This window comes from Haliotis asinina, chromosome 1, assembly GCF_037392515.1.
Source record: "Haliotis asinina isolate JCU_RB_2024 chromosome 1, JCU_Hal_asi_v2, whole genome shotgun sequence".
Taxonomy (NCBI): domain Eukaryota; kingdom Metazoa; phylum Mollusca; class Gastropoda; order Lepetellida; family Haliotidae; genus Haliotis; species Haliotis asinina.
This window is the reverse complement of record NC_090280.1, coordinates 29,804,426-29,820,042: the sequence shown is the minus strand read 5'-3', so window position 1 is coordinate 29,820,042 and position 15,617 is coordinate 29,804,426.

The following is a 15,617-nucleotide window of genomic DNA, read 5'->3' as shown; positions in this document are numbered from 1 at the left end:
TGTGTTGCTGAAGATCAGTTCTAACCCGGATCTTCACGGTTCTGTGGATGAAAGAGTAATGAATACACAATGTTGTTTTGAAAGTGGTCAGATTTAACAGTTACATTCCGGATTTCACTTTCTCAGTGAAGTACAGAATTCAGTACCTTTTTTGAGGATTACTGAGCAAGTGTAAATGGCATTTCTAAATGGCATTGTGTATTCATAGCTTTCAGCATTGGGGGCGTGCCAGTTTACACGAATCAGAGGAGTACACAAAGTCCGTGGTGCGACCAGTTGTCCGACTTCCATTCTTGTGAAAGCCTCGGTGGCTGAGTGGGTTAGACGGTTGATAGGTGCGTAACTCGAGAATGTGGCTGCGGATCCTTGACTTCAGTCAACAAAATAAGTAGAATCTGTCTTTTACTGATAAAGTGTGATCCTCAAGATAATGTGTTAGGGAAAATTTTGCTTCATGCACCAATGGATGATGTGATCAAAGTACCTTGTTGTCATTGTGCATTACAGAACTACAATGAATAAACCTAAATGCACATAACAGGTGTAAACAGTGAACCAGATGCATTGTGAATCGTTTTACGACCTCAATATACAGGGACAGCTTGTGACGTCACAGTTAATGTCATATTGCCTACACCTCGCCCTAAAATATAGAAATACGGTGTCATAAAAGTGTAAAGTTAATTTTATTTGTAAATACCATATACTTATGAACCAAGGAACTGGAATTCAGTGTAACCAGTTGTTTGTGATCTCTATTTTCACTTTCACAGGAGAAAATTCGGATGGGCTGAAAAGTAGGTCATTGTCTGAATTGGTTAAGAGACTTATGTTTCGGTATGGATTTAGATGTGCGGCATCGATGTGGCACACCACTGTAAATACTTTATTTTATAAAATCAAGGGCATTAATTTGCCGAAGTCACTACTCTGATAGAAACAATGGCATAGAAATTACACAATACAACTGTTTATATGTTGTCAAAAGCGGTTGGGTAACACAACGGTTAACACGTTAGGCCTGGTTCGATTCCCCACTTGGATACAATGTGTGAGGACTTCACCCTGGCATGATATTGCTGGAATGTTGTTGTAAACCCACACTCACTCAAGCCTCGGAGATTTCAAGGCAAAGCTATAACCCTTGATTCTGTACATTAGCTCAGATACTAGTATTTATATGGGTTCATGTTCCAAGAAACCAGCTGTAGGGTTGAAACAATACGTCACAGTCACGATACATAATTATGGCTGAACACACGTGAACGTCAGATCGCGTGGAAACGTCGTCACTATAAATATTTACAGAGGAGTTACAAAATGAAAGCAGGAATACAGAAATGGATGGAAAATGAATTGACTAGGGAAGATCCTGTGTTCTCACTTGAAGAGTTCGCTCATCACGAAAGAGACCTGAGTTCGATTCCCCACATGGGTACAATGTGTGACGCCCATTTGAAGTGTCCTCCGCTGTGATATTGACGGCGTATACTCAGATAGATAGATAGATAGATAGATAGATAGATAGATAGATTATTTGCATATAAGGCCATTCGACCTACAGTACAAAATAGTACATAGTACATATGCTTTACCCGATATGTATGTAATATGGGTCATAGAGGCAACTTTTACTAGCAGTATTTCATTTATTATAGATACATCACAACGTTGTTATTTATGTTACATATCTGATGATGTGCAGAGACAATGGATGGAGATAATGTGTCCGGTTGTATATAATGTGGGCAACCCCTTCGACAGCTTCACAGTGCTTACATAATGCAACACTAACACTGACATTTTTCTGATCAACTGACTATCAAATATATTACAAAAACATAGGTTTATATAAGATGGTACGTTATATAGTTATTATCAGTTATCAGATGTGTACGTACCATAAGTCAAGGAGACCATTCTGTCTGTCTGTCTGTCTAAATGTTTAGTTTGCTCGTTGTTTAATGCTGCACTCATCAGAATTCCAACTGCATAGCGACGGTCTGTAAATAATCTGTGTCTGCACCAGACAATCCAGTGATCAACAGCATGAGCATCGATCTACGCAGTTGGGCTACAATGGCATGTGTCACCCAAGCCAGTGAGCCTGAGGCCCCACTCGATCCCGTCAGTCGCCTCTTACGAGTAGAATATGGTTCTACTACTCTCTGCACACAATCTTGATTACTCCACGAGTACTATCTACACTCAGTCATTCTAATAATAACAGTATCTCTTCCGTGCCGTACCATTGTGTCTTACAAGGCAACATAAGTCAACACGAATGCAATGTTTTGGGACTGTAAGTCATAGTATAACCACTTTTCAAACTATTTAAATTCTGTTGGTTTTTTCGTTGTTTCTTAAATAACTGGAGATGAGGATGGGTGTCAAACCACATGAACATTCTACTTGTATGTGCTGATTGTGATATTGAATGAATACTGCCGCGTAAAATTTTATGTAGGCTCTTTCGTTGTCATTGGGCTTAACCTTGCTTCAGGTGTAGGTCTACTGCAAATTCCTGTGTACATGTGTGTATCTGATTTGTCACCAGTCAATATACTTCTCCTTAGACACAACCAAATACAACTGCACGTGCATTGCTGGATGTGAGTGCACGCTGGGCGTTCGTCCAAATACGGCCAGCTAAGTAGATTATGTCTGTGAGAACTGTAAATGCAGATGTTTAATCGTTCATCTGCCTTTGAAAGCAGGCAGGAAAGGCAAGCGCGGGAGAGCCGACAGACAGAAGGAAGATAGCGGGCAGACAGAATGAAGAGAGCAGACAGACAGAAGGAAGAGAGACCAGGAGAAAGACAAGACAGGGACGGGAGTGGGCTTCACACCTTGTACCCATTTGGGGAATCGAACCCGGGTTTTCCACGTGACGAGCGAACTCTTTAACCACCAATCCCCAAACCCCACTCCTAGTGACGAGTAGGGACAGTCTATATCCTTCTCCTCGTAGCCCCTCTACAGACTGTGTGCTCAATGTTTGCCTAGACAACAAAAATATTAACAAATTTGATAGCACCATGAAACCAGCATGAGTCCGAGCAAGTACATGCAAACGAGCACGCCCACGCCCACGCACATGGCGTCGCTATACACTGTTTTGCTGTGACTTAAGTCTGACAGCCAACTTAAACCTTACACCTTCACCTTACAAGCAGGAGACTATATATGTAGAGAAAGTGCCATCCAATACCATTCTCCCTATTTTTCCAGCTCCAGGTAATTAGCAGACAGGCTACGTTGGTAAGTTTTACATTTTTAAGATTTATAAAGCCTCAAGTTCATACAAGTGTTCTGGCGTATCTAATCGATCTACACGACCCTGTCTGTGAGAGCTGTTGTTGCTGATATTCATCAGTGTTTACCTGGGACAATAGACCCGATATTGACAGTTGTCAGGCAAGTATTAGCTATGCAGTATATCCCTGATGAATATAGCAGGGCGTGAAGTGTCACGTTTTCACGAAGTCTCCCGACAACCACACGACCAGTGCATATCTGTACACTGTACGGTTATACTATGCAGATAGATAAAGTGTACTCTTGCAGTTTGTATTTATGAACCTCCGAGGACCTTGACATGTCAACAGGTTGTATAAAGAAGTTAATAGATCTTTAATAGCTTGGCTTTTGGACATATCCTACTTGAGTGCTGTCGGCGACGTTTGTCGCCCAAAGCGAGACGTGAATATTTCATTACACCAAAACTGTAAAATGCACATGAAGTGACAAGCCTAAAATAAAATGAAGGAACCAGGATTGGGTGTCAGCCCTGAAAAGACTTTGGCGACGGGACTTCCCATGGAATACAAACCTCTAGCATTGTTCCAGCGTCATATCTGCTGTACGTGCACGTAACTGATGTTATGGACAACGATCCACGCCGATGACACTTCAGTCATCGCCCGAACCACCAATGGAGATCCGAGTTAGAATTTATCTTCAGTAACCCATGCTTGTCATAAGAGACGACTAACGGGTGGTCAGGTTCGCTGATTACATGTCATCGTAGCCCAGCCGCGTAGATCGATGTTTATGATGTTCATCACTGGACTGCCTGGTCCAGACTCGATTATTTAGACCCATATAGCTAGAATATTGCTGAGTGCGGCGTAAAAATAAAGTCACCCACTCACTCACCGAACCTGACCTGACACGTTTATAGCCTGGTATGTCCCGTGCATTAAATACATTTACTACCAAGGTCGCTACTGTCGTAAGAAATGTCGTATACTCATGGCAATGTTAAGCTTCGTCTGTCATACAGACCCTGAAGTAAATATATCCACGAAAGCTCACGCAAGTCTAGAAAATGTGGCTAGTCTAGATTTCCATAGCTTCTAACTGAAAATGAAGAAAGTCTCAGGGCCCCTCTTTACTATTTTCAATTTTGTTTACTATGGGTCTTCTTTCTTGTAAAATATGTTCATCTCAAAGACTAATTGTTAGATTGTTGCATTCTCTTAGCCGTGGTTGAACCGAGTGCTACCGGAATGCAGCCTATTTCGTACCATGCCCTGGCAACGGTCCGTCTGATCTTACCCGTGGGCTGTGTAGTGATATCTTCTGCATTTCATAGGTAGAACCCTTAAATAGACAAAGAAAAGTATTATCTAGTTGCAATACCTTTTCTGATTGGAATTCCACTGGGCGAACCAAACATAAAATCACCCTGAACAAAGTCAACACACGGAAAGAGAACTAAACAACGTCCACAAGACGGGGTCCGAGTCCATATTCCGAAACCCAAAACTGAACACCCTGTGCACTTCGTTTCCGTTCAACTGATTCCGAGTGTTACTGTACACAGAGGGATATCCATTACTCTATATGTTCGTTTCCATTTTTATAACAAACCGCAATGAAATGCATTTAGTACAACAGTAAGACGGTTCTGATCAAGAATACTGCATAACGCCTATGGACCCCTTGGTTTCGTTTATTCTGATTTTGACATGGGTACGTTGCTGCAAACAGACGAGGGTACATATTTGTAGTACCCGAGCCGACATCGACCCCTTCTGCTGAGTGTGGAAGTACGGAGTGTTACACATACAACCAGCACGAGCGTTAATTCAAGCAGGTGTATAACTTCTTCACGTGCATGGGCGTGTTGTTATCAGCTTGATTGTGTTGTGTATCAGGCGTAGCTATCGATGGACGTAAGACACGCTGTCTTTATTGTCAAGTTCTATGTCAGGAGGCTCAAAACGAGGGGGTGAATCTGAGAACGTAGCCTTTTGAATTTGAGTTAATTGCTGTGGTAATTCTTGGCAGATCGGTTTTTAGAAATATCTCCTGGTTGAAAGGCGGCTGAAGAATGCCTGGATTCCACAACAGCATGACATGGGAAACAAGAAACGTGCTTCACATATGGCACCGATGTGGGGAATCAAACCCTGATCTTGGGCGTGACGAGCAAGAGCTTTAACGACGAGCCTACTCAACTGCCCCTCGACGTCATATATCGGTGTTCGTGTGAAACGGGTTTGTTTGCGAGGGACTCATTTAAGGGTAGCGTAGTTCATTGCTGGCGTAAAACAATAATCACTAAATTTACCTCTCCACTTGCACTTTGCAATACAGCTAACTTTTATCAAGTGTCATGGCCTAAGTGGCCTGGTGTCGCTCCTTGTGTGTGAGTGAATATGGCTTTAGTCCGCTTTTAGCAACATTCCAGCAATATCACGACGGGGGACAACGGAAATGGGCTTAACACATTTTACCTCTGTTGGGAATCGAACCTGGGTCTTCAACGTGACGAGCTGAGGCTTAATCACTAGGCTACCCCACCACTTCTCGAGAAATGGCTTGGCTAGTGTCCTTGTCCTTTTTGACATTGCTGGACCATTGCTGCCGCTTTGTGATATTGCTTGAATATTGCTGTTCCCCACTGCGATATACATCTGACTGTTTCTGCTAACAAGTTGAAAATACACCCCCTCACTCATTCACCTCAAAGACGTCACCAATGATTCAAATATCAGCTTTGCGATCATTTTGATACAAGTGTGTGATATCTTGAAGGTACGTACAATTCAAAGAATCGGATTTGTTTAAATCTGCCTCGCTCCATCCGTCTCCACCCTCATCGTATAAATCTCTTCACGCTGTCAAGTTCTCTTGACTCTACACTTCTCGCGTTTAGCACGCACTCCTCTTGACCCTCGTTTACAAGGGGCATGGTCCCAGGAATCGTTACCTATTTATATCTCAATCAGGAGGGACGTCACACACCGCTATTTCCACGTCAAACACTACCAGACAAGGATACATTGTCTACAGGTGAACGATCCGTCCATGTGGACAGCGGACAGGTGTGGCAGGCCGTGAGTTCAGTAAAGAGATCTGTGGGAAGAGGACAGGTAGACAGTCGGAGGGGAGAGGACAAGTGCCGCTGGTGCAGACAAGGTAGGCGGGGGCGTGGTCGGGCGTCTTGGTAGCAGACAACTGTGACGGAATGTTCACGGTAAGTAATCTGAGATCAAGTTTGTAATCAAACGTTTTAGTACCCACGAGTGTGTACACTGTGAATTAAGTTTAACGCTGGTATTAATAGTATTACAATTACGTCAACACTCGACAACTTGTTCATCTGTGACGGAGGAAAGTGCTATCGTCGTCAGAATATTTGGACCCTGAACCATGACATTTTCTTTATCTCCCTGCAATGCTAAATGAATAGGTGAGTGAGGTTTTATGCTACTTTCAGCAATATTCCAGCAATATCACGACATGAAAACCAGAAATGGGCTTCTCATGTTGTACCCATGTGGGGAATCGAACCCGGGTCTACGACGTGACGAGCTAACGCCTCTACCACTAGGCTACTCCACCTCCCCGCAGTGCTAAAGTTTTCGAAGAAGCAAACTCATCTTCGAGCATTGCCTGAATACTGGGATAGGACTTCCGCCGGTATCTCCCCACTATAATTTTAACTATGAGTGAAAGTTCTTCGATTGGCATTTAGAAGTTTAACATGTCTTCTTGTGAGTGAGTGAGTTTAGTTTTTAGCAATATTCCAGCAATATCAGGACGGGGGACACCAGTAAATGGGCGTCACACATTGTACCCATGTGGGGAATCGAACCCGGGTCTTGGCGTGACGAGAGAACACTTTAACCACTAGGCTACCCCACCGCCCCTAATTGTCTTTTTGTATTGTTAAGATACAATTAAAACAACATGTTAAAACTCATCCTTGTCAAATGAGGAAATATATATTCTGATGATATCATTTGACTTGAATGAAACCTAAGTGGGGATACGGGCGGAAGTCTTTCCATCACTGATTCAAACCAACAATTAATCAGCGGATCCATTTAATGCAACGAGACGCAAATCTTGCAAGCTATCTAAACCGCTGTGTCCCCATTCATTTACAATATCGGGAATTATTTACACTGCAGTGGTTACACGTGTTATATCTTGTGTATCTCTATATCATATTCTCCTGTTGTCAGTCTACCATGTGCAGGTGCGTGCCTGGGTGTGACTAGACGCCGGGTTGTATTTTACATCAGACCCTGTCACATTTACGTACAACCCTGCTGTATTGCTTGCTCAGATATTCCGTCGCCCTCAGTATTATCAGAATGCATTCTCTGTTTTGAATTGGCGTACGGGTACCAAGTTGCACCACAGGAAGGTCAACACAGGAATGCCATTGCCCAAATGAATAATCAAGTCATACCAAGCTGACATGGAGTAAGAAAACTCTTAAATCCTATTATTACGAATATTGCCTTTTGAAAAAGTAAGGATTTATCAACTATGTGATTCGGTGTTTTGTGTGTTTGGAGGCTACCGATAATTCGTCAATCCGGAAATGTATTTCTATCAACTTTGTTTATCTGGGATTACCCGTGAGTCATCCGCTTCCGGAGCTACCAATTCGGTTTTTCTGGGGTATTTTGGAATCGTTCATTCGGATGTAAGCATCATTAGTTGGCCCGAGAGTTTGTTTTCGGGGATACCTATGTTTTCGGGGATACCAAACAACTACGATTCGTTTGTCCAGGGGTACCCATAATTACCGACCTTTCAGCCCTTTATCGCGAAAAACGATAATCACAGTCTCCCCATGATTCACTAGGCCTAATCTTGACGTTCGTATTTCCGTAGCGTATTCGTTATTCGTCAATCTTGAAATTTGTTTTTCCATACCGTACACATTATTCGTTGACCTTGATTTTTCCCACTAATATACCGATTTCGTTGTAAATGCATTATTCCTAAGAATGTTCATAAGGTGGGTACCCGTGAGTAACCAAGACACTGGAGACTTGAGTTGTCCGGCTGAAGGTCTAACTCAGTGTCTCTGTTTACTGCAACTTGTTTCCATACGATGTTAGTCACTGTTTGCTGGAGTTTGAAAGGCTCAATGTTGTCAGTTTCTAAAGCAAGTCGCCTTCGATGTTGTCACTTTCTAGTGCAATTCGCCTTCAGCGTTGTCAGTTTCTAGTGCAATTCGCCTTCAGTGTCGTCAGTTTTGTCATTTTCTTGAGCAATTCACTTTCAGATTTGTCAGTTTCTTGAGCAATCTGCCTCAGTGTTGACAGTTTCTTGAGCAATTTACCTTCAGTGCTGTCCGTTTCTTGAGCAATTTGCTTTCAGATTTGTAATGTTCTTGAGCAATTCACCTTCAGATTTGTCAGTTTCTTGGACAATTCACCTTCACTTTTGTCAGTTTCTTGAGCAATTCGCCTTCGATGTTGTCACTTTCTAGTGCAATTCGCCTTCAGTGTTTTCAGTTTCTTGAGCAATTCAGCTTCCGTTTTGTCAGTCTCTTGAGCAATTCACCTTCAATTTTGTAAGTTTCTTGAGCAATTCGCCTTAAATGCTGTTACTTTCCACAGCAGTTTTTCTACAGTTTCATTAGTTTCCGGCCCCAGCCTTTATTTAGATTATCGTTTAGTACATGTGTTCGACACAAATATCCCGCGACGAGCGTTAAGATTTAACTTGATTGACACAAAGCATAGGCGTCGAAAAAAACAAAATATAGTTCGATCTTGATCCGTGAAATTGGTATTACTACTATTTCACATACTCAACATAATTATTCCCTCCTACCGACGTGACACAGTAGACACATCTGAGTCTCTAATCCTGTGTAAATACTCATTGCTCATTTAAACCAGTTTACACTGCTGGAGAAGAATTATGGCCCGAACGAGTGTTTGAGTTGCGTATCCCAGCTAACAACGGCCATATAACCTCTGTATTAAACCTTTGGCGTTTTGACCCATAAAATTCTAATGTAACCTCTGTACATACATACATACTCGATATTTTCCTCTTGTCACGCTCCAGTTAATTTCTCAGTGACTATACCATCCGATTCGTTTTAAACTGCATAACGGAATTACTTTTCCACGTATCAGCCAACCTCTAATATTCAAAGTCAAAATGACTAAGAATCTCAAACTTCAATTACAAGCCGCTCTGCGACCGAGTGTTCTGGGCTCTGTTAGTGGCATTATTGGCTTATCCACAGGGCACAGATAAACGACATGTCACAATAAATCAACGTCACGCCGATACACTTACACTGATCCACCTAGTATTTTGAAGTCTTTAATCTTGATAACCGGACTCCAAGGGTAAGACCGGGCTACGCTAAGGGAAGTCTGTGGAAAGGTTAATACTGACAGATAATCCCCATGCAGGGCTAAACGGTAACGTATGGGCGCTTTTAGGATCTTATGTACCTTTAAAGCAGTAAAGCAGAAAGTTTGGCGGTGTAGCCTTGAGGTTAAAGCGTTTGTTCGTCACGCCGAAGAACCGGGTTCGATTCCAAATGGGTACAATGTGTAAAGCCCATTTCTGGTGTCCCCGCAGTGATATAGTGGAATATCGCAAAAGGCGGCGTAAACCTAAACTCATCCAGCTGCAAAACGAAAACTAATATTACTTACATATGTTGATACAAAAAAAATCGTAAAATCAGTCTGGTTTTTATTGTTTTCTGGCTGTGATATTGAGGTGGGGAACACCGAAGAACCGGGTTCGATTCCAAATGGGTACAATGTGTAAAGCCCATTTCTGGTGTCCCCGCAGTGATATAGTGGAATATCGCAAAAGGCGGCGTAAACCTAAACTCATCCAGCTGCAAAACGAAAACTAATATTACTTACATATGTTGATACAAAAAAAATCGTAAAATCAGTCTGGTTTTTATTGTTTTCTGGCTGTGATATTGAGGTGGGGAACACCATACGGCTTAGTTCGTTCAGAGTTCTGATGACTCAGAATTGATGAAAGTTCGACGAGCGAGAGCATTGTCCACTACGCTACCTTACCATTCTCCGAGTTAGTGTTTAACATTTCAATTTGTCAACACCTTTGTAATACTATTTATCTGTCCCACAGTACAGTACTGCAAATGTACCGTTAAGCATTAACTCATTCACTTACACCTTATTCAGACCCGTGAAATCCGTGTTACAACTGGTTTTAGCAACCTATGCTTGTCGAGAGAGTGAGTGAGTGAGTGAGTGAGTGAGTGAATGAGTTAGACTTCAGTCACATCTACAATATTTCAGCCATGTCATGACTAAAACAAGTTAAAATTGCATAATGTATCATGGTGATTTTAGAATGCCACATGTATAATTGTAAAACTAGGGTGATAATATATAATATCTTAACTATGAAAGACGATATACTATATAAAACGGGTTATAGATTACCAGCAACTGAAGGTAGGTACTTGGGGACCTAGTAGTAGGTCTTACTATGGACCATGGGGAGACACAGTAGCTCTGCTACCTGCATGGACTGTTTGTCGTAAGAGACGAGTCGTTGCCAGATCGATTGGCCAAATCGAGGGATCAGGTCGAGTGGCCAGATCTACTGGTCAGACCGAGTGGTTGACATATGTAATCATTTGCGATGTTGATCACTGGATTGTCTGGTCCGGATTCGATTATTTACACACCATGTAGCGGGAATACTGACTGCGGTGTTGAACAACAAACAAACATTTACAGTTCATGTACAAAATTGCCATAAAGTACTAACGTAAGTACACTTGTCCGTGTGGCATAATTACATACATGTGTGTGTGTGTGTGTGTGTGTGTGTGTGTGTGTGTGTGTGTGTGTGTGTGTGTGTACGTACGTATGTATGTGTGCTATAAGTTATAACATCACATTGTTACATACACCGGGGTGTAGAGAAGGTATGTAATTGGTGTGAGGCGACTGATCGCGACTTTCAACATGACAATGCCTTTTCCAACCAAAGTAGCATAAATGAGCCAGTGCTTGAGTGAGTGAGTGAGCGAGTGAGTTTTGGGCAATATTCCAATAATATCACGACAGGGGACACCAGAGATGGGCTTAACACGTTGTACCCATCTGGGAAGTCGAACCCGGACCACAAGACTATGCCACCGCCCCCAAAGTTGTATGGGAAGAGTTACCACACAGAGCACTTCGCAACATGTTTTTCTGTAAACTTCAAACCTCACAGGCCTGAGTACCTCCTGTCGTCACTCCCAACTCCTGGTAAAAGTGTATAGCTCATTCCTTGTGTGCCCACCGTGAAGTTGGTGAAGAAGTGCTAAATAATGCATTAAAACCTCACTCACTCAAAAAACTAAACGTCAGAAGTTATTTATGCCGTATTTTGACTTGACAACGTAAAAGTACATTAAAGAGCAGATGCCAGTCCGACAACAACTTCCAAGGACAACGGAGCACAATGACAAGGAGCGATATGTTTGCACCGGTTGTGCGGGACAGTGAGGGAATGCACAACGCTTGTGAGTGCTGGCTTTGCACTCGCCCAACGCTCATTCTGACAGCGTAATGCCGTTTTTTAATAGCAAAGTCATGAAGAGTCGTTTATTAACAATTCCTGTTGGCGTTTGAAGATGCCTCCGTTTACATGTTGTAAGTATATTTGTTGAACACCTCGCTGTACAGTAAAAGGAAACTCTCTCTCAGAGACACACGCACCCTCTTATCACGATTAACATGTCAGCAGTGACATAGGTGATCGTTATTTGTCGTATCTAAACTACTCATAACGCTCAGAGTGTTTGGTAGGTTTTGTAAAGCCAGAGGCTTTCTGGGGAAGAGGTTGGACATGATGGGCTCCACTTTGTAGTTATTCAAAATACTAAATGACAGCTTAAGTAGATACCATCTTTCGAGAACTATAAGTATTCAGTGTTAGTTTTATGTACCGAGGCAATTTAGTCTGCATAAAAGTGTTCATATCCCATAAATGGCGACAGTATCCGTCCTACAGACCCATGTCTTAGTGTTCCTAGAGGGCCAGCTTTCCCAAAGGATCGCTGTTCTTGGATCATCAGTTTTCAAAGAGGGTCATTTGCTCTTCTTAGGAATTGCTCCTCCATGGTCAGTGTTCCCAGAGGGTCGATGCTCCGCGATGGTCAGTGTTTTCAGAGGGTCGATGCTCCGCGATGGTCACTGTTCCCAGAGGGTCGGTGCTCCTCGATGGTCAGTGTTCCCAGAGGGTCAGTGCTCATCGATGGTCAGTGTTCCCAGGGGGTCGGTGCTTCTCGAGGGTCAGTGTTCTCAGAGGGTCGATGCTCCGCGATGGTCAGTGTTCCCAGAGGGTCGGTGCTCCTCGATGGTCAGTGTTCCCACAGGGTCGATGCTCCTCGAGGTCAGTGTTCTCAGAGGGTCAATGCTCCTCCATGGTCAGTGTTCTCAGAGGGTCGATGCTCCACGATGGTCAGTGCTCCACGATGGTCGGTGCTCCTACATGACAAGGTGCTCCAAGAGGATCAGCTTTCCCAAAGGACCTTTGTTCTTATTGGGTCAGTTTCCACAGAAGGTCACTGCTCCGAGGAGATCTGTCTTAAACAAACGCTATTGGGATACGATGACATGTGTCAACCAAGTCATCGAGCATGACCACCCGATTCCGTTAGCTGCCTCTTACGACAAGCACAGGTTACTGAAGAAAATTTTAACCCGGAGTTTCACAGGTGGGTCACGATGACGCTCGAGTGAAACTAACACTTTACCTGTGTAGAACGTATCGGACAGCCTGCCACTACTTGTAGCAAACACCTCAGACCGGCATCACTTCATTATTTCCACCTAGGTCAAGTTGATGAATCAAAGTGTACTGTTCGACGAGGAACTAAAGCCGCAAGCATGTACTCACTTCGTGTACCGAGTTAAAGGACGGACACCACTTTTTCTTTGTTTCCCAGGTTTGTAGAGTGTAATCTCCTGTATTCGCTCCGTCAATAGGCACTGCTTAGTGTATTCACGAAGCACCTACTAACAACGTAGTCTTTGTTGTGACTCGACTTAACCTCCACATACCTCCGGGTATTATGAATACATGTATTGTGTACATGGTAATGATAACGTGATCCAACAGCGGGTTCTGATTTGGATTTGCTAAAATGTAGGGCTGTGATATTATAAGTTGTTCACTGGTTACGAGGAGGGCAAGGGTTGATGTACTCTCGATGTTTGTTTATGCTCCCTGATCAAATCAACTTCGTAGCTATCGCTTGATTTTGCAGCGGACACACAACGAAAAACAACTTTCGTTATCTCCCCTCCGTCGATATGCATTTACAAGACCAGCCATCGCTAAATTTTGCAGACGGCACAAGAAAAACAAATTTTGCGTAACCACCCCATTTATGTGTGAGGTAAGATAAATGTTGCCAGGATCAGGGCTGTAGTGGCCTGATTTACAAAGTATGACCTGGCTAGTGGGACGTGGGGACGAGGTTTTACAAAGTATACACAAACCCTTCTTTCATCTATGACTGTCTTAATTCCCATCAACACGGACACAGTGTTATCCAGATCTTAGAGGTCATGTGTGACATTTCGAAATAATCGAGTATTCGAGATAAACATTTAAACATATGATATATATGATGATAGATTCGTTTAAACATACAATACTGAGGGATAAAGAAGGATGTCAACATATGCAATACCTGTAGAATATTGGATAGCACCTACAAGAATAGTCATCTTGGTGCCTGTGTTCAGGAATAACCTGATGGTCAACAGTTACTGAAATATTATCGAATGTTACAAATATTCACTCACTCGCTCAACTCACGGCCTCCCGTTGCCACCTGAAATGTTGTTAATACCACCCACTGAGTTCATGAGGTATTTCAATTATCCCATTACAAAATCAATCCAATAACCAATCATCACGATTTCAACAAACACGCGTTCCTGTATTTATGTAACTTACAGATAATTTTGGTTATCTTAATGTTTGCAACCCAAAAACGTATTCTGACGGACATGTGGAAATTCATTTTCCTCTAAGAAATATATGAAATCCCGTCCTCAATAACGACTTGGAAGCAAATTAATATAAGCAAGTTTGAGACGCCCCCTGTTGGCGAGACTCCAGTTTGTAACCACCCAGGTAGAAATGGAACTACTTTTACAACCATGTATTCATCCGAATACCTACCGCATCGACTCACGTCCGACAACAGCGCCTGTTGTTAAAGGCAATATGTCGTACATTTTCGACAATGTTATAACCAATGTTGTATTTATTGGGGGCACTTTAGTTTCCTACTAATGCAGTAAATACTTATTATCCCTTACGACTTGCCTGAAATCCATACTTGAAACTTCAAAGTGAACCGCTTCCAAAACAAGTAACACTTGCCCTGTTTGGAACGATTGGTCCGCTTCGTCGAAAATTGTTGCACGCGGTGTTTTTGGTTTTTGCCAAACTGGATTTAATAACAAGTTGCATGATAGGATGTTCGTAAAGAGCGACCCAAGGGGCTTCGCTTGAAATAATGTTCAATCGGTAGAGTGCGCAAGTCTCGATATAATGCATTTTTTTAAAAAACAACAAAAAAACAACAACAAACAAACAAACCAAATTGAAAGTTGAATATGTATTTAGTTTGGGAACACATTATATGCTAGCTCTCCTGAGGGCTGATAGTTAGTATGTATATTATTGAGAGAAATGCATGATGTACTTTCGGAGAAATGTTGTGTGGCATGGTGCCTTTAAGGTCAAAATGTTCGCTGTATAGTGCATGGTATATTTCACTGCGCGAACACATGTATGTTTGATAGCATAACACTGGCAGTGTACAAAAGCACAGGTGACCCTTCACCCCTACCCCAACCCCCACTCTGCTCGAGTACACTTGGGGGGTAGGGGTGGTTTTAATGATATACAGGGTGCACATGTGACGTAAATCATGTTGAAGCAATGAAAGACTGGTGGGTAAAATCTACAGGTGGTTTTGACGAATGCCTTTCATCTTTGACAGTACTTGGCTGAGAGTGGAACACGGCGCTTGCGTAATGTGATGAATGGGGGCGATGTCAAGAGTCAAGAGAAAGTTTTGTTACATCATTGTTGCATTGTATTATAACGGCTAGCATATGGTTACAGCTTGGCTTGCATATGTTCATGGTATTGTATCAATTTAGAGACCAGACGAGTGACTGAGTGCAGTGTCCTCAATAGCTTGGTATTTTAAAATTATGTTGCATATTTTGTTATTTAGAAGCATTCCTTTCTGTTACACCAACTGAACACTTAAAGTCTTATGCCGCATCTAGCAGTGGTTGGCCATTAACGGATCGTTTTTA